This window comes from Berghia stephanieae, chromosome 7 (assembly GCF_034508935.2).
Source record: "Berghia stephanieae isolate SIO BIC M18660-M18661 chromosome 7, UCSD_Bste_1.3, whole genome shotgun sequence".
In the NCBI taxonomy this organism is placed as follows: domain Eukaryota; kingdom Metazoa; phylum Mollusca; class Gastropoda; order Nudibranchia; family Aeolidiidae; genus Berghia; species Berghia stephanieae.
Window position 1 is genome coordinate 38,816,056 of NC_088366.1, and position 21,405 is coordinate 38,837,460.

At 36.7% G+C, this 21,405-nt stretch overlaps 1 protein-coding gene and 1 long non-coding RNA gene across 7 annotated transcripts in view; one reads left to right on the forward strand and one right to left on the reverse strand.

Moving 5' to 3' along the window:
• The window catches only part of LOC144977206 (uncharacterized), a 29,602-nt gene extending 25,043 nt beyond the window's left edge, over positions 1-4,559 (forward strand). For all 6 annotated transcript variants that reach the window (XR_013646276.1, XR_013646274.1, XR_013646271.1 and 3 more), the window contains 2 exons: positions 48-167; positions 1,508-4,559. This is a non-coding gene — a long non-coding RNA (uncharacterized LOC144977206). The remainder of the gene's footprint in view (positions 1-47; positions 168-1,507) is intronic.
• A 9,249-nt stretch (positions 4,560-13,808) lies between these two features.
• The window catches only part of LOC144977209 (uncharacterized), a 21,425-nt gene continuing 13,828 nt past the window's right edge, over positions 13,809-21,405 (reverse strand). Inside the window, exon 2 of the mRNA XM_078922166.1 lies at positions 13,809-13,968. The gene's annotated coding sequence lies outside the window, so the exon portion shown is untranslated. The remainder of the gene's footprint in view (positions 13,969-21,405) is intronic.

A 21,405-nucleotide genomic window follows, 5' to 3' on the forward strand; every position in this document is an offset into this window, starting at 1 on the left:
GTGGATATTTTATTCTTTTGTAATAAAAAGTTTTTCTTACCATGCAGGACTCTGAAATTAAATTGTCCAGCATATTTCCGAATAGCTGCAGTTGACATCAATAATGGGCACTGACTTCTGAGGGTTACAAGGGCTAATCACCACCATGAAAATCACCCATGTGATTGGTAAGACTCATTCATTTTATAGTTATTTTCCATCGACATTTTGTCCCTGCAGTTTTTCGCTGCCGAATATTTTACACTCGACAGCAATTAATCGCAAATTCTATTTTATTCACAATTAGACTCAATTTTTTTTATAAATATGTATTATTTTTTCTTTTCTGTTACTTTATATTTTCAGTACTTAATTATCCCTCCCCCTTCCCACTATTGATTGTAATATATAGTAATGGATTAGTGAGGTAAATGCACTATTGACACCAGGACCAAATGTTTAAAGGACAACAGCCATTCCAACTCATATTTTATTACGATACATTCGAGGTGGCGCACTGAGATGGAGAGATGATGACCAGCTTGTGACAAAATTGACTTCCGGAATTTGTATTTTTTTTTATTAAAAGAAAAAATTTCTTGGAAGGGTTCTGGGCAGAGAGTTCACATTTTTCTATCCCTTATATTTGTTTTCCCTTTCCATGTTGCTCCCTGTCTTAGTTATGGATTAAGATTGCTCATTTTTTTTCCTGGTCCTTGCGGGGGTCTTTAGTTGGGAGGCAGACAGTCAAATACAGTGCCTTTCTTCTTGAGATGATTTTTTATACTGTAAATCATCTCTCTGTTATGTACTGTTATAGTTATAGGTTTTGAATATTATTGCATTATGTAAATGTTTTAGCAGGATCCTTTGCTTGTGTCTTGGTGAGACCTTGAGGTAATGTCAAAATTGGTACATCTTTGAGGTGCTCGTGAAATCTACTGTTCCCTATTTATTGAATCAGTCACCATGTCATCATCCTTTTTTATAGTGTTGCAAGCGCTATTAAGTCCTGTAAGACAATATAAGCAGATCTAGGTGGGGGTATTTTTTGGGTCTTTTTTATTTATTTTTTTTGTCTTTGTTTTTTTTTTTGGTTCCAGATAAGGAATTTTAAGATTTGATGGTTGTCCATAGACTTTTCAAAATAAAATTTGAATTTGACTATGAGTACGCTGCAGTTATAAGTGCTTGATTTCTGAGGACTAATTATAAATGGTGACCACTCTATTGCGTTTTTGTATGCCATGAAAAAGTTACAAAGACAATGAAGCGACGTTTTTTTGGGAATTCTGCAGTCATTCATTAAACCCTTGAATTTGATGAGTGCCTGTTGCATTTTAGTTCATTCACGTATTTTAGAGTGACAAACACAACTCGTGCATTATGGGTTTATATGCAGATTTTTGTCTTTATTAAATTGTCAATAAAAATAAAATGCTTTTTTTTTTTTGTTAGCTGGCAGGTCTGAATTGAATGCTATTGCATACAATTTTGTACTTTTAATCTTTTTTCTTTTTACATTTAGCCATCCTCACTTTATCCGGAGAATCGCCTGCCCCTCGTGAAAGAGACAGTGAAGGCTATGGCTAAAACAAAGGTGTCCACAACCCAACTTAGGCAATGCATTCAATCAAGCCAAGGATAAAATGTATTGCCTAAAGATGTCGAAGATTTGCAGCGGAGATTGTTTAAGACTGATATTGACAGGACGGACAGTGAGACGGTACAGGAATTACTGAGAGAGATAGAAGAGGAAGGAGGTGTAACAAAGTTCAGTGTGAATGAGGATGGTGGTTTTGAGTATTTGTTTTATGTAACGGGAAGAATGAGGCGTGATTTGAGTGTTTTTTGTGATGTGTTTGTTATGGATGCAATATACAAAGTAAATCGATATTTGTATCCACTTGTGAATGTTATGTGCATAGATGATTAGGGTCATGGTTATCCTGTGTTACATGGGTTTTGTCAGGAATGAGAGTGGTACGAGTCTTTTTTGAAGTCTGTGATGTCTGATTATAATTGTGAACCATCTGTGTTTTTTATTGACAAGGACTTTGCAGAGATTGTAGCAGTTTGTGAAACCTTTCCTACATCTTTTGTCAAAATCTGTGCGTTCCATGCATCAACTGCTGTGAAGCGAGCATTGCAGAATCAAGGCTTGTCCTCAGAGCTAGTTGATGCATTTTAAAACAATTTTAAAGAACAGCGTGACCCTAGATCTGTGGAAAGATTTCACGAACTGTGTGAAACTATTCGACATGACGCACCTGATAGGACAGTACAATACTTTCAGACTAACTGGTGAGACAAAGCTGACATGTGGGCAAACCATACAACTTTGGATTTGCAGACATTACATCTGACAACGACTAACCATGTTGAGTGTTATCACAGTAAAATAAAACGGACTCTACACTCACAGACTCGACTATCTGACAGCATAAAGACCCTACTGACTTATGACTTTGATCTTGTCCACACAAAAGACATGCACTCACACATCCAAAGCGTTTCCTACCACTACAATGTCCGACATGGAGACAGAAATTTAGATGACATTTGTAATACACTCACATCTTTTGCCAGCAAAATTGTCAAAGAGCAATATCACATCGCGAAAAAAAATCATATACACACACGCACCAACTCCAAGCACCAGCGCTCAGATATCACATGCATTTCAGGTCACATCAAACTCACTCCATGGACAATCGTACACAGATACTGAGTCAGACTGCAATTGTGAATTCTTTTCTAGATTTTATTTGACCTGTAGACATATATTTTCTCTTCGACATTACCTTGGACAGCCACTCTATACTGCTGACATGTTTAGGGTTTCTCGTTTGTTAAGGAAAAGCAGACTGACGGGCGAAAGACTGGAAATCCATGACCAACCTGAAACTGACATTGTACCAGTACGACGTGTGACAAAAACACTGGAAGGAGGGTATCGAATTGTATCTTCAGTGACAAACAGGATCAATAGCTTGTTTCAAGTTATGGGAGAACATCAGTTTCTGCAAAGAATCTCCCAGTTGGAACAGTTTTTGACTCTTGTCTCTGAAGATAAAGATTTGACATTGTTGACATGACTGACTTAATACAGACAAATCCCCATTCTAACCCTCTTTCTGACTTTTCAGACACCAGACATTGTAAATGCACGTACTGACCAGAGACCACAGACATTATAAATACACATTCTGCCCAGACAGAGACCACAGAAGTTATGGACACACAGACTGACCAGACAGAAACCACAGACGTTATGGACACACAAACTGACCAGACAGAGAGACCACAGACGTTATGGACACACAGACTGACCAGACAGGGACTCCAGATAACATAGAGACATGCGACCATAAAGATGCCCTTGACACGACAGAGACAGACTGCGAAATTTTGCGAAATTTTTCAAATGTGACTCTACACAGGAAATTTCATACAGAATTCCCTTAATACCTTTACTCATTGTCCATTTGTAAAATTTATTTTCATGTAATATAGCACGAAAAAGTAAATTTTAAACGTGGGTGGGGGCTGTCACGTTACTGTAGAACGAGCTTAAGTCTCAATAGGATATTAGCTTTAGGCAACCACGAGTTGTTATTTTTCAAACCTGTTGCTATCAGGGCTGGCGGAGTCGGTTATTTTTAAACCGACTCCGACTCCTCAAGCATAGTATTAATAGGTAATAATATGCAACCAACACTCGCAGCTACTTTTAGCTTTTCCCCAGTATATGTATTTTATAACAATGCAAGCTGCTTCATATTTGATATTGCATCATTAAAAGTACAAGCTCTTCATCATTTTTTGGCAACAGACTGATTAGCTCATTTCGAATAAACACATTAATATTGATTAATGATCATCAAATTTAAAAGATAAAACACATCCCCTTTTCCCATGAAAACAAACACACAAAAAAGATTACTATTTGTGAATTTTAGTTTTGAAAAAGTTTTAATTAATAGTAATAGTAATAGTTTTAATTTTTCAAATTGAATTATACTGAAATATTATAAAGTCATTAATTAAAAATAATATTGAAACATTTAAAAGAATAGAACAATCATTCATAAATCATGAACATTTACAGATATAGAAATTTTAAAATGTTAATTACAACGTGAAGCGGATAACATACATTTGTTCACCCCCTGGACAGGACGCTAGTCTGCCGCAGATTACTTTCCCCAGTCGTACTGGTACCCATTTACACCTGGGTCCAGTGGAGTATGTTCTTGCTCAAGGAAGAAACAAAATATGCTTCGTTCAGGATTCGAACCCAGTATCTCACAGTCCAGAGTACAACAAGCTTACCACACGGCCACTCTGCCTCCTGAAACTTAAACCATTAAAATACTTTTTTTAAAGAAAGATAATTGTTCACTTAACTAAGTGATGTATCAGTTTGTTTTAAAAAAGACGAAATTTGTGATTTGGTGACAAGAAAAAGTAAAGTTTGAAATGATACCGTTAATTAAGTTTATGACAGTGATCAAGACTGTTCTCATACACACATTCAGAATTTGGAATAAAAGCAGTATGCAATAATAAGCATAAAATAGCTGTGTCTTTGACTAGATTGATGAAAGTACATTTAAAAACTTCACTAAATCAATCCCTAACTCTCAAAAAAAGAATAGCTTCAATCAAGTCCTCCTTCATGGATGCTCTCAAGTCAGATTTGATTATCCGAAGGGAGCTGAAGAGTTGTTCGACGCTCACTTGGGTCGTTGGCATTGCAGAAACCAAACGAGCTACGTTGGCAACGTCTTCATTATAAAGAGCAAGGGCTTCTTCGAGCGATAATTTCATGGATCGGTTGATGGATTCCAAGCCCTTCAGACCATCCTCAAATTTTTTCCTTCTTTTTTCTATCTCAGATTGATGAGGAAGGACATTCTGTTGTGTTGGTCTGTCCTCAATCTGATCCAGAAAATCTTCAAATTCTTTAGCACCGGAGTCTATTGCAAGGTTGATTGTTGTAGATGAGTACGACGTAGAAGGGCGTTGATGCGTTGACTTTCTTCTCGTCTTGTGTCGAGTCTAGTGGCCATTCGCACCATCTGTTGTCGGGCCTCTTCTTTTTTCTCAGGAGTTAGAAGAAGCCGAGTGTTAGGGTCGACGTATATTCCTGCCAGAAGCAGTGGGCAAGACAGTAAAACTGTCTCCCGACGCTTCATGGATTGAACGATTCCTTCTGCAATCAGTCCTCATCTGTTTGATAATTGGAAGACAAGTCCTTTCCATTCCTTGAAAAAAGTTGCTGGCGTAAGGTGCTCACTTTGCAACTTTTTTGTTACACAGTAAGGAAACAGCAAAGTTGCCTTCAACTCAAGGAGTTCGTCCCATTGATTATCGCGAAGTGTAAGATCTTCATTTGCCAAATCTTGGATGTAGCTCTTGAGCTCAAGAAGCCTCTCCACCATTAGGTATGTGCTGCCCCATCTTGTAGCCTGATCAATGATGGCTCCTTTGCCAGCACGCCTTTTCAGGATAGCATCAATCTGAAATTTGATCAAGAAAAATGCAGACCGTTAAACTATTATTTTTTAAATTCCGTTTTAATGCTAGACTAATAAGAAATTTATGAAACCCTACTCGTTTGTCATAAATTGAGGGGTGTAGCCTGAGCAAGTTGTGGCAGATACTAATCTGGTTTTATGAAAAATTACATGAATCTAATGACATTTGGTTCTAGGTGATTTGATTCAGCTACCGGCTGGTATGTCAAATTTATGTCTGTAGTATGTATATTTACTATTTACAGTACAGCGCGATAAAATGATCTTAATGACCATTATATAGAAAATATTACATACTGCTAACATTAAAATTGTTTAAGATTTCCATCCACTACCTTTCAAATGAATTTCTTGATTTTGATCCGATACAGAAATCTTAAATTTAAAACAATGCAAGTATTCCTCATAACCATCCCCAACGGCTCAATTTGTAGTTGCTAGAGCGCATCGATTGTGGCTCTGGGGTTCAAGTGTGGCCGGCGGTGAGAGGTTATCATACCCGGCCGGTATTGGGAAAATGTGACTGTCTCAGTAAGTTGTCCTAATTGCTCCGTTCTTGAAAGAAATTCATAATTCATTTAATCTTACCTTGGGAGTCCGAGCTGCAGTGGCAACTTTTCTCACTTTTGCAATGAAGGTGCTTTCATGTTGATTTTTCAATCCGTCCCGTATGGCTAGTTGCAAGGTGTGAACAGCGCACCGCATGTGTTGAATTGGAAAATATGCTGCATCAATTATCTGAGTCAGTTCGTTCATCTCTTCGTCTGTTTGGTCGTCAATCTGTAACAAGTAATTTAAAGTGGTTTAAGAATTCTGTAAAGATCTCATGTCTGAGCTTAAAAGGCTAACCATACATTGAGTCCATTAGATAGAACCATCGTTAAATCTATGCATATCATTTTAATTTCAATAATTTACCAATAAATTTTAGCTCAAATTATAAAAATGTATTCTCTTTTCTTATCAAATTTGTATGAAGTCATTAAATTTTTCAACTTCTCATGACTAAGGTTATCATCGATACATATATCCTAAGTGTAGTACATTGATTGCCAATCACAATCAATTCAACTTTATATCTATGGTATATATTAAATATACAAATATAATTATTAAAAAAATAATATACAATAATTTTTTGTTGTTTTTGTTTTGTTTTTGAGGGTTTTACGGCGCTTGCAACACATTAAGGTCATATCAGCGCCAGTAAAAAGGAAGAAATGGGATAGTAAAAAGTTATAGAATTCAATTAAAGCACCCAAGAAAAGGTAAGACAAAGGGGAATTTGTTCAAATAGGAAACAGATGTAGATTCCAAGAGCACACCATCAAAGTACTTAGGTTGAGATCATGTGGCGGGTTGTATGTTATTTTTGTGGGATTGAGTCCAACCGATAGCTCAATGGTCTGGATTCGAACTAGTATGCGCGCTATGGCTCTCGTTACCAGCTGCACCACACACAACCTATATCACAAACGGCTCAGGTTTAATCTAGGGGGTGATTAAGAATTGCCTTAGGATCCCTTATAACTTAATTGTATTAATAACAAGTGAGTCAAGACAATAGTAACGCCCAATGCAATAATAATTCTATACATAAAGTTTAATTAGATTGTTACAGGAAAAGATAGAAAGAATAAGTATTTATTTAATATCAGGAAGAATAGTTCTAATTGAGTGGATCTAATTTATTATTTATTTATCTATTGTTTTATTAATCGATTCATTTATGATTGATCGAGTAAGTTAGTTTTTAATCACGTGTGTCCGTGGAAAATACATTTGAAAATGGTATAAGCCCGTTTGGCTTATCTTTATCCCGCCGGCTTGCTTGACTGAGGCAATTGTATCGGCTAGTTCCAGGGTTGGCGCCTGCTTTGCAGAGTTTTCTGGACATCACAACAGTGTGTTGTAGTTAGGGGCTGACATCAGGGGTTTACCACTGTTCAAGGACTGGGATGCAGGGATTCGGCACGACTGGGTGCTCCAAGGACCAGGATCAGGATCAGGACCTTCAATTTAAGAGTTGAAACAAGGTCTTAGAGCCAATCGAGTTTGTCTTTCGCCACCGAATCGTCCTTGAGCGACACATCATAATAGCCTTTATTTGCCGACAACGGCAAGGAGAAGCAGTAACTCCATGATAATGGTAGTTAGTATATGTTTTAAACATCAACTGACAGTCGAGCTATCTTACATGATGAGAATTTAACAGGGTTGTGTCCCTGGTATTTCTTTATTTATTTTTATTAATTATAATTGAGGTTATGATGTGTGGCCGGCGATTGGCGGTAGGGTACAAGCATTCAAGCAATATACATATTGAATATAAATGAAATAAATAGCATAGATCATAAGCAAATGTTAACTATAGTATAAGATACATATAGATATAGTTTTGTACAGGTATTCCAACTTACGAACATCCATGGAATAGCACAATTAAAATATATACACAAACTATAATATTAATAATAGATTAAATTGAATTCACAGTAATATCTCGTTCCACTTTGAATGTTAACCAATAATTCATTTTACCTCCAGCCGAGGGATGACAAACTTTTTTTAAGTTTGAAATTGGAGGGATAGCTCTTCTCTCTTGGGCTTCTTAGCGTGTGTGTGATTAGATTCAGATATGAATTTGGGTTTGTGAAATGAAAATAGCCAATCAGAAGAATGTTCCTGTTTTAGATAGCCAATGATGTCCAGATGCTTTGGTAAGAAAGAATAACGGAGAATTACCGGAGAGACTAGGACAGTAATTGCAATTTAGCTACTCTTGAACGAGACGAGGACCTTGGCGTCTTGTTTGGAAAAGGTAATTAGCAGGAGGCATGAATACAATGGGCAGACAATTTGAACAGGTAAATAAGCCTTAAGCTGAAAGTGAGTGTTCCGTTATACAATGGAAAGGTTTACCACCTAACGACCAAAATTTCCGTTAGAAAGATTTTAGAGCTTTATTGGAGAAAGACTGTCCATGTTTTGATTATCTTACTGGAGGTGTTACTCAAATATATGTCTCGTCCACTAGGTTTGAAGTGGTTTTGAAACGAGACGCTGACGAATGATAAAGAAATCACGCAGTGAAAGAAAATCGCTCGTCACAGATCACCTAAAAGTCTCATCCTCATCCAGACACAAGCACAGGTCCCCACTAAGAGGAATACACTCAAATGTTAACAAATCAAATATAACATGTAAATAAAACATAATACAGTACATAACATAGAGATGATTTACAAGGAAAAAAATATCATCTCCCAAAGCAATAACTATACCTTCGACTGTTTCCCTCGCAACCAAGGTTAGGACAAAACCAAGCAATCTCACTCCAAGATAAAGACAGAAAGCAAGTTGGAAAACAGATATAAGGGGATAGAAGACACAGTATGTACCTCCCTGCCCGCTATGGGAGGTCAGGATCCCCACCCAGACAATAATTTTTTGGGGTTTTGACAAGAGTAGTTTCTTCAATGGAAATAATCAAGAGTTGATATTAATTTACTCACCACAAATGTGTTGGGATCATCATCTGTGTCATCATCCTCACCCAGGTCTCTTTTTGCGTTGATTCGTTCCATCATTGACACCATGTTGGATGCATTATCGGTGACAATAATCAGCACTTGGTCCTTGTCAATGCCAAACTCTGCCATCACCTGTTCCACCAATTTCTGCATAAATTCACTCGTGTGATCTGCATGAGTGTCTCTCACTGCGAGTGTCTGCGTACATGGCTCCCCATCATCATTGACAAATCGGGCATCAATAGCAAAATAATTCACTCGATGTCTTGTACAAGCATCCATTTTCAAGAACACAAAGCGATCCTTTAAAAGAACCCTTAATCGTTCTTTTTCTTCAGCAGCTTTTGTGAGAACATAGTTTCTGACACTTCTCCTTTCTAAACACACCCCAAGTTTTTTTGCCATCTTCACCATTCAACGAAATGAAGGCCGCTTGTTTGAAAAAATACAATGGAAGACTGTGTTTCAATTATACTGTTTTTGAATTGTTGATGGGTCATTGTGACAGTAACTTTATTACTAACAAAATGTTCAGTTATCCTTGATGTAGATGGCTGTTGTTGATTGAAGTTTGCTATCTTTTTTCCAGGAGGTTTGTCTTGCTTTTTCACTCACTTTGGTATGCACTTCTACTTCTGGATGCAGTCTTTGTAAATGACGTTTTAGATTTCCTGCTCTGGTAGGGGCACTTTTGCTATCATTCCCTGTGTAGGCGCTTATTTTTGCATTACATATTTCATCATCATTTTCACCAATTCGACACGGACATAAGTAAAATTTTCCATCTGAAGAGATCGTAAAATATTAAAAAGCAGCTGATTTGCTGCTGGGGCCTCTTTTCGCCAGAATGAAAAAAAAAATGCTTACAAAAATAAGTCTGTTTATTCTATTCCACCAGAACAATGGCTAAGTCCCAAAACTATCAAACAACAATGAATCACATAAAACACTTATGTCACAAGGAACAAGATCAAAAGAAAATCGGTATTTTGCTCTAAAACAAACTCCTGGTCCAGTAGATTTTAGGAAAAATCAAAATTGAAGATGGAACACAGTTAACCACTTGTATTACTTTTTCAAACTGGACAGACACATGAACAAGTGATTAAAGTGAAAGTGAAACTGAGGACGTAATGAAACTGAAACTAGTATTCAAACTGAACCTGAAACTAGAACAAAAAAGAAATTGAAACTAGAACAAAAAAGAAATTGAAACTAGGACAAAAAAGGAACGGAAACTAGACAAAAAGGAAACTGAAACTAAGATATGAATAAAACTGTCAAGACCAACCAAAAGAGGAAAAGTGAAATTAAGACAATATTGAAACTGAAACCATTTATACTAAAATAAAGTCACTTCTTATGGTTATCCCACTTACTAATAACCTAACTTTAACATTGAAGAGTCAGCATCCCCACCCCTCCCTCTAGTCAGGTACGGGGTGATTGGCATTGGTGCCAACTTAAATGTACAGCACGAGAGCATGAAGGTTGGGTAGGAAAGGGGGTTTTGGAAGCATAGTGCACCTTTAGTTAATACCAATGTAATTTTTTTCAAATTCTATAGGCCTGGATACTATCTATATCTAGTATCTAAAATATTACACATTGAATGATATAAAAATGCAATGTCTGAAAGTGGTAAGGAGTCGGAGTCGGGACTTCTAAAACCGACTCCGACTCCACCCTCAAACAACCGACTCCTACCGACTCCGACTCGCCAGCCCTGGTTGCTATGCTATCTTGTGATGACAACGCCTCTCAGTCGCCAAACGTCACGAGCTATCCTTCACATAATGCAGGGTTGATTGTGTGAAGTACGTTTGGGGCCGGAAGATAGCAATGCATATTGCAGGCTACTGTACTGTGTCAGTCCGTGAACGGGTGACCAATTCATAGTACAGAGAAGGCAAATCTGTTACTATATGTCCCAATAAAAATATAACACAGAGAAGGCCGAAACTGTGTTATACAGGCCGGTACAGAATTAAACAAATACAAACACAGGAGGCCAAACACTGTGTTGCAGAATGTCAAAATTTCAAAAGCTGGTCGGTCAGTGACGAAATAAAAAGGGACATAATAAGTCGTAATATCACGTCTCAATAAAAGAGTGTGATAGTAAAAAGGTGCCCGTTAACAATTGAGTCGGTCAAGTCTCTATCCAGATTCAAAAGGATAGTGCAAAGTCCTGTATGTAAAACAAATTTGAGAAGCATGCTTGTTCTCAGTACTTGTTGGGTCGTGATCGGTATAGAGTGAAGTAGTGTTCATGCTACACATCTTCACGAAAAATCAGAGCAATGCTGTGTCAAGATTACAGAGGAGCAAGAAGACAAGATTTGTTTGTGTGTCTTTATATGTTACGGAATAAGTACATTTTGGTTGTCAAAACTTTCATTTTTATTTTGACATTTTCTTGATCTTTTAAAATAAAATTATTCAACAGACTTGTTTAATCATTTAAAGATATACTTTTGTGGGGATCTTTTGTAAAATCATTAGTCCGATTGTAGTTGTAAATTTCTTTATATTCTAATGTCATAAAATCAGTGACACCACTGAATCCCTACCAGCGCTTTTACTCACTGAGTCATAGAGCTTTTACTCACCTAGTCCCTACCACCAGCGCTAATACTATTAGCCACCAAATCCCTACCACTCAGGGGGGACAATATAAGCTAAAATTAGACCCCAAAAATTCTTACAGTGATGCAGAAAAAAACAACGAACAGATCTCTTTCAAATTTACACAAAATGTTTCTTACAACAAGATGGATAGGTTTAGCAATAGTCTTGAAAATTAATTTTTCAGAATTGTTTTTCGATTTCTTAGTGAAAATTTGGTGTGAAATGACAGGGAAAAAAATTGATTTAATAATTCATAAAACTGCTAAATTTTTGTTTAGCCCAAAACCCAACCATCATGATGCAAAACACATCATAAGAAAAATTCTGACCAAATTTGAAGACAATCTGATGGAAAACAATCCAGATGTGAATGTTAGAAAATCAGAGAATGACGCACAATGAAATTTTGAGAAAATGAAAAATTTGTCTTTAATTTGATAATAAAGCTAATTTTGCAGACAAAGGCCAACATTCATCAAGTATAACCAGTATGGAACAAGAAAACAGTAATATTTTATAAATTGATCAAATTCTGAAAAAAATAATAAACGATTCGCTAACCCATACCTCGAAGAAAAAAAAATTGCGAAATAATTTAGTGATATCTGCTGTTATTCACCAAAAAATTACTTTAGTGGTCAAATATGCTTTATAGACTAGTTCTAAAATTCTTTAATTATATCTCATGAACTAATAATGTAATGTATAATTTGATGTTAAACACCAAAGATAACTGAATTAAAAAAAAAAACTTTTTTAATGGGCAACATAAGCTAAAATTAGACGTAAAACCCTAAAATTTCTAACATAGATGCACCAAAAACTAGCATATAAATTTCTTTCAAATTTTAAACACAATGTTTCTTTCAGAAATAGCTATATCATGAAAACTCTTGGAATAATTTTTTTTAGAATTTTTATTTGATTTCGACTGAAAATTTACCGCGGATCGACAGGAACAAATGAATTTTAAAATTTATAAAATTGCTAAATTTTAATTTACCCCCAAACACTTACATCATGATGTAAAACACATCAGAGCAAAGATTCTAAATAAATTTGAAGATGATTTAAAGGAAAATGACTAAGGTAGGATTGCTAGAAAATCAGTAAAATGACATAAAACGGACATTTGAGAAAGCGCAAGCTTTTTCTATAATTTGACATAAAGTTGAAAGGCTGATTTTGCAGACAAGTAAAAGAAATGAGCCATCAAACTTTCAAAATATGATCGTAATCGGACAAGAAAACTAAAATTTTGTAGATTGATCTAAGTCTAAAAAAAATTATAATCGGTTCACTAACCCATACCCCTTAGACAAAAAAAAAAATGCTGTAAAATTGATTTTTTTACGCCCAGAGATAAAATAATTTTGTGGTCAAATATGATGTCATACCTTATGAATTCATCATTATAATCACAAAACCTAATTATTTACTGTATACAATAGGTTATACAGATGATTTCTAGATATATTAAATGATTTTTCAAAATATGATATGGCACGCTATCCTCATTTTTCATATTTTTTATTCTACTTGAGAGACAAGTCGTATAAAATTAGATATCTAGTCAAGTTGAACTGCAAAATCAATTCTATTTTAGACAATAAAACAGTTAAATAGTGCACTAGCTCTGAATAAAAAGCAATTTGCTTTCCCAAACCCTTCGAATAAAAATTTCTTTCGCCTCAATACAGAAAAAGTTAACACTAACACTACTTGTTTGCCACCACTTTTTTTGTAGTTCCACAAAGAGGGTTGATCCTGCTCTGGATGGAAAAATTGAAATAAAAAAGAGACATTTCATTAGCAATTTTTGGAAATGGCATTATTGTCATAAAATGCATTTGTCAAAGACATAGCAATTTTTTTTAAATGATCATTATTCACACCAACACACTTGAAATTTCATTGGTTTTACATCCACAAAACAAAACTCTTGGCAACAAACTATATTCTGTCGTTGTTAATAAATTCAGTAGTAATTCAATTCAAATGATGCTTTGCCATTTTCGTTTAGAAAAATGAGCATTTATTTTACTGATCACCAATAAAAAATGTAAAGGCGCTATGGAGATTTGAAAACATTACTAACCATTGTCAAAAAGTGCATGCAGACTAAGACACTGATCTGCTGGCCCAGATGATGGTTTGCTGATTGATGAGTTTTGCCACAGGGAAAGGTTTGCCTCAACACACCTTGCCAGAATAACCCTTGAGCCAGCATCTTTATGGATTGTCAGGACATCAGTAACGTCAACAGAATTCTTTCATGTCAGCTGTAAATGAAAACAAAAAATTAAATTAAATTCACTACAGCGAAATAGGCACATACATGCCAATGCTAAAGTTTATAACAGCAACACTTCGCATGTTGAACGGGGCATAACGTCTGTTTGAAATATTACAATTTCTTCGGACAGAGATAACGCAGTTAACGGCCAAGTACACATTTTACAACTGAGTACGGTGAGAGAAAGTGAGCAAAGTGCCTTTTCCAAGGGCTCAACTATGCGCCGAACGAGGCTCGAACCCAGGACCTTCCGGTCCAAAAGCGAGTGTCATACCACTACGACATAGCCGTACGTAATTTTTAAAAATATAATAAAAATAACAACACTAATATAATTATCTCACATTGTCATTATCATCATCATAGGCATTTCAAAACTACTAATAATACTACGACTACAGATATCTTATCATTATCATTATAGATTCTCTCTCTCTCTCTCTCTCTCTCTCTCTCTCTCTCTCTCTCTCTCTCTCTCTCTCTCTCTCTCTCTCTCTCTCTCTCTCTCTCTCTCTCTCTCCGTGAACATAACATACAAAACCCAATTATCCGATATAAAAAAACAGCCATCCCCCCCCCCCCCCCAAAAAAAAAAAAAAAAAGGTTTGAAAAAGTGTGGACGATGCATGCTGTGTCAGCCATAATAAAGATAATAACAATAACTGAATGACAAGTATTTTTTTTTTTTTTAAGGACCCTGAGCCTGGAATGTCGTGAGTCACTCGAAACCTCTTGATCTTGATAAAATTAGCAACCTTTTGACTGGGGATCGAACATTGAAACACCTGGTTTCAGTGGCGGTTCTAGCCTATTTATAGTGGTGGGGCAAAGATGATTCGGTCATATATATATATATATATATATATATATATATATATATATATATATATATATATATATATATATATATATATATATATATATATATATATATTTTTTTTTTTTTTTTTTTTTTTTTTTTTTGTTTATTATTTTTTTTTTATTTTTTTTTATTTTATTTTATTTTTTTTTTCACTTTAAAAAAAAAAATTTCAACCACAAATAATCACATTCACAATGAAATGACAATACCAGTAGATTTTAATTATTCCAAACGTAATCAAAAATGAATCGCGAAAGAGAATACAACTAAAAAATAAAGCGACGAGACATAATGCGACAACACCTTGGCAATACAAGTCCATTTCGTTCACTCGGAAAATTAAAGAGATGCTTTAATCCCTCAACGGCGAGATTAATATTTCTGTTACATTACTGGTTTTCAGTAGTACGTAGTAACTTTAAAGTTTTCATCGAGAAGCAACAACAGCGATATGACTCAAGTTTCATTCAGAGCTCAAATTGCATCATTTTACTGCTCTCTAGGTGGTTAGAATGATTGTGCCGGTGGTGGTAGTGGTTGGAATAGTGGTAGCGGTGGTGGTGGAGGAGGAGGAGGAGGAAGAGGAGACGGTGAGGGAGGATATAATTATGGTAGTGGTTTTGGTGGTGCTGTTGGTTAGAATGATAGTTGTCGAGACGATGACGGAAATTATATGATGATGTTGATATTGTTTTTATTGCTATTGTAGTACTTGTTGTTAATGTTGTTGTTGTTGTTAATGATGATGATGGTCATGATGACAACGACGATGTCGTCGACAATGATGATTACCATACGATATTACAAAGTTTATTCAATCTTAGGCTTTCGCCAATAAAGCATACAATTTGATGACAACATACATGAAAGTGGAAAAAATGGTAAATGGAACCAAACAATAAACTGATACCATTAATAACCACACAAAAATACAACAACCGTCATACCACCAATACGTACAATAATAATAATAATAATAATAATAATAATAATAATAATAATAATAATAATAATAATAATAATAATAATAATAATAATAATAATATATATAATAATAATAATAATAATAATAATAATAATAATAATAATAATAATAATAATAATAATAATAATAATAATAATAATAATATTACCATCATCATTACATTACTACCACCATCATCATTATTACGTTTCCAATCAGTTTTTCTCGTGGTTTTTTTTTATTTGATACCTAATAGACGAAAATTCCGGTAATTTTTTTTAAAGGGTAGTTAAAATATCTACGATTTTATTAACCCTGAAAACTACGTTTTTTATTTTCCTATTTCAAGTAGGCAGGTCTGCTATGACAAGTATCAGTTCCATAGTCAAAAAAAAAGACAAACAAAAACAAAGTTTATTTAATCTTAGGCTTTCGACAATAATTCATACAATACAATTAAGACAAAATAATGCTACCAATCTCTCCTCATGCATTCGTTAGACTATAACAATAACGACCGTGTTATCTTTACTCCTTCCCCAACCAACCCCTAGCTTCTCGCCTCTTCATCACGAACTATCTTAATCTTATGTATGTATTTCAGGACGGGCAAGTACGGAATCTGCCCACCCTTCCTTTGTATTTATTTCCTCTATAACTTAGTTGGAATTCAACTCTCTACTTTCTTAGAAGAGTATTTCTCGTATACTAATTCAATTGTTGAGAAAACCGAAACGGTGGTTGTATTTTATATATTTATTTAGTCGTGACTTTTGAATAAAAGTGTTTTGTTTTATTAGAGGGAATACAATAGCAAATGACATTGTTTTGCAAAAATATTTAGTCTGGCAATAAAAATACAGCGGTAATTACTTTAAGAATTTGAAAAAAAAGAACTAACAAATTAATTTTTTTTTAAAAAAAAAAAAAAAAAAAAAAAAAACAAATAAGAAAATAATTTAAATAAATGAGTTTTGAGAAGCTCTAAAGAAAACGAGAAAAAAAGAAAGAAATAATTTAAATGGATAAACAAATATATAAAAACAACACAAGTTAATACTAACTTGATATAATATTAGTAAATTAATACATTTAATTCAATACTGGAACCTTCCCAATGTCATTACATAAATGGTACCAGCACAAGTAAGGCAATAAATAAGAAAAAGTTCGTTTGCCAAAATCTCTATTTAGTGTTCATTGGTTTATAAGGTGGGCTCATTCCGTGTAGCCCGACCTAGAACTAGAGAGGCCAGACAGCAAACTCGGAGTTCACCGTCGTCAGGCGACGTGACAATGAGATGACGATGTGGGCGGAGTTGAGTGGTAAGGGGGGGGGGGGGGGGGGGGGGGGTGATAAAAAAGAACAGGAGCGTATCCTGGTTTATATATTACGGGGTGCATGGTGATTCTCAATCTATCAAAAATACACACAAATTTATTTCAGTACGAAGTATCAAGTTTAAGTACTAACTTTTAAAATTATCTAATTTAAATTAGATTATTTCGGACATGGTAATACAGCATGTAACTTGAAAAAAACAGGCTGGTATTTGCCCACCCTGCCCATTATGACCAGCCGTCCCTGCCTGGTTTTAATCGCCTGACATGGAAGGCTGATTTAAATTATTTTTGAGGGGGGGGGGGGGGGGGGTGTAATGTTTCCAAGTAATTAATTTAATGAATTACATCCCCTATTTTATAATTTACTTTCACTTTCAATACTTCCAGTCTTCTACTTTCACTTCCTGTTTTGGTTATCTTTGTATCCTGCCGACAAGCAGCAACCAACTCTGTATCATGCTTATCAATAAACTTTAATCTTCATCCATCCACCTTTGCATTATTAAATTATCATTTAATACCCATTCAAACATTACATTGGCGACGAGAGGGTACATCCACGCAAGTATTTACTACTTCAAATCGAGTATTTTATCAAATGCTTAACCTATAGTTCATCACAATCGTGTTTGCAAACAATGGCTTCTCTAGGCTTGCCTACCTACCCAACATTCGACTGTGCATCAGCAGGTCGAGCTGTAAGATGGCAGAAGTGGGTCTCTCGTTTGAAAAACTTGTTTGTTGGCTACGGAATAGAGTCCGTTGAAAGACAAAAAGCGCTGCTACTCACCTTTGCCTGTGACGAACTCAATGACATCGTTGATACCTTCACTGAAGAACAACTAACTCCTAGAGGCAATGAGACACACTTTTCAAAACTTTGTGATACAATCACCAACCATTTAGCCCACAAAGCAATAGGGAATACCAACGATATGTTTTTCGACATACACACCAGTCATCTGATAACATCGAGGAATTCTACGCAGAACTGAAACAGTTATCTCTCACTTGTCAGTTCCACGACGCGGATGCCGAAATTAAATCGCAGCTAATATCAGGATGTAAATCGCAAAAAGTACGTGAAAAAGGTTTATCCAGTCCAGACATTAGTTTGGCTGACCTTCTGACTTATGCCCGCACCATGCAACTAACCACAGTCCAGGCAAAGCTCATGGCATCAGATTCTCCTGTAAACGCAATCAATATGAACTTCGGTCAAAATCACAATAATCAAAGACAACGACCCTACCCCGCAATCAACGTCATCATCATGGCAAATGCAACAATTGTGGAGGTGAATGGCCACACATTGGAGGTCAAAACCACTGTCCCGCTCGAAACAAAACATGTCGTGCATGTAACAAACCGCATCATTTTGCCTCGGTGTGCAAATCTACTACAACACGTCATCAAGACCAGCCATCTCAATCGCAATCTCATTCCAGAAGACAAGGTCAAAGTCACAACCTAAGGCGTCGCGTCCACGTCATAAATTCAGACTCAGACTCCAGTCAATCGTCTCAACACCACCGACATGTACAACTACAATGATACAGAATACGCGTTTGCCACAAACAAGGGAAGTAACCTTCCTCACTTCGCTGTCTCGATAGGAGACCATGAATTTCAGTTTCTTGCTGATTCAGGTGCTACGATCAATCTCTTAGCAAAGGTTGACTTTGACAAGTTAAATCCCAAACAGATGCTACAAACATCATCCAAACGAATTTCAGCATACGGCTCTCCTTCACACATTCCTGTGTTGGGCGTCTTCCATGCTACACTGCGACATGGTACCACATCAACTACGGTTCCTATTTACGTCGTCGATCGAAATGAACGCCCCATCTTAGGCTGGCAAACATGCCGTGATTTGCAATTGATTGACACCATCAATCAAATCTCACCAAACCAGAGTGCTCTCGTACAAGAGTTTTCAGACTTATTTACCGGTCTAGGCTGCTTGCAAAACACTCAAGTCAAACTACACATAGAACAGAACATTCAACCTATAGCGCAGCATTACCGACGCATTCCATTTCATATCCGCCAAGACGTTGAAAAACAACTCAACAAAGATGAAGAAGGGGGTGTCATCGAGAAAGCTACTGGCCCTACCCCATGGGTATCTCCTATCGTTGTTGTGCCAAAACCCAAGCAACCTGGTAAAGTGCGTGTATGTGTGGACATGCGCTCTGCCAATACAGCCATCAAACGTGAACATCACGCGACACCTACACTCGACGAGCTAAAAACTGAACTACCGGAGCGAAAATATTTAACAAAGTAGACCTGAATCAAGGATACAACCAAATTGAATTAGACGAGGCATCAAGATACATCACAACATTTGCCACGCACAAAGGACTCTACAGATACCGCCGTCTTTTCTTTGGAGTAAATTCCGCAAGCGAAATCTTTCAAGAACAGATCAGACAAGCACTCACCGGTCTGCGAGGCGTCATTAACATCAGCGATGACATCCTCTGCTTTGGCAATTCGCAACAAGATCATGACGCCAACCTACGGGCATTGTTCCGCCGCTTACGAGAAAAATGTCTCACTATCCACAAAGAAAAGTGCAAGTTCAACCAAACAACAATTGAATTTCTTGGACACACCTTCAGCAAAGACGGAGTCACTCCAAGCCACGAGAAGGTCAAAGCAATTCTTAACCTAGCTACACCCACAAATGCTTCTGAGGTGCGTATCTTACTCGGCATGATAAATTTTTGCGGTGCACACCATATTCCACACTACGCATCACTCACACACAATCTGCGCCTACTCACCAAAAAGACCGTCCCATGGGAGTGGACAGCCATCCATACCACCGATTTTAACTCTCTAAAAGCAGCTCTGAGCAAAGCAATCACCTTAGCCTACTTCGACCCAAACAAGCAAACCAATATTTATACAGACGGAAGTCCCATAGGGATATCGGCAGTACTTGTTCAAGACGGTTGCATTTCAGTTTGCAAGCCGCCCACTTACACCAACCGAACAGAGATACTCGCAAACAGAACGCTAGGCTCTCGCAATAACTTGGGCGTGTGAATATTTTCACATTTACATCATCGGATCACCCTTCAAAATACACACCGATCACAAACCTCTTACCACCATCTTTTCAAATCCTAAAGCCAGGCCATCGCCAAGGATTGAACGCTGGATGCTACGCATGCTAGCATACCACTTCACCATTTGCTACAGGCCAGGATTTGACAATCCTGCCGACTTTTTAAGTCGTCACCCAGTCACACACTCTCAAAGCTGTAGAGAACAAACCATAGCCGAAGAATACATTAACTACCTCACACACACATCCACACCAAAATCCATGACCCTAGAAGAAGTGGCACACGAAACATCACAAGACCAAACCCTAATGCTCGTTATCCAATCAATACGATCCAATAATTGGTACACCAATTCTCAAGAAGTCAACCAAAAGCTTTTTCAAACGCTCTATCTCTGGCGCTCTGAACTCGCCATTGCAGACAAACTCCCTGTCATACTAAAGGGTCATCAAATCGTCCTACCACAATCGCTTTATGAAACAGCCATCAAACTAGCACATTCTGGACATCAAGGCATAGTCAAAACTATATCCTTACTTAGGGAAAAGGTCTGGATACCAAACATGCAGAACAGAGTAGAGAACACTGTAAACAACTGCATGCTGTGTCAAATTTCTACACCGAAAACAACACGCGAACCGTTACAAATGTCCTCGCTTCCATCAGCCCCGTGGACAGAACTCTCAGCAGATTTTGGTCATCTGCCTAATGGCCAGTACATATTGGTCGTTACAGACGAATATTCCCGCTACCCATCGTGGAAATACTCGACTCCATTCCAGGTCACAGCGTTATTCCCCGCCTGGACAAAATTTTCTCAGAATTCGGCATCCTGGAATCATTGAAAACTGATAACGGTCCTCCCTTCAACGGACATGACTTTTCCAACTATTATCACCACATGGGCATCAAACACCGCAAAATTACCCCATTGTGGCCTCGTGCCAACGCCAAAACTGAACGATTCATGAAAACGGTCAAAAAGACACTCCGAAATACCCCAACTCCACAGCTAAAACAACAACTGTACCGATTTCTAATATCATACAGATCAACTCCACACTGCACAACAGGCGTTGCTCCTGCAACCATACTTTTCGGCCGATAACTTCGAACAATGCTCCCACAAACCACCAAATCCTTCGAAGATAACTCATTGCGTGAACGAGA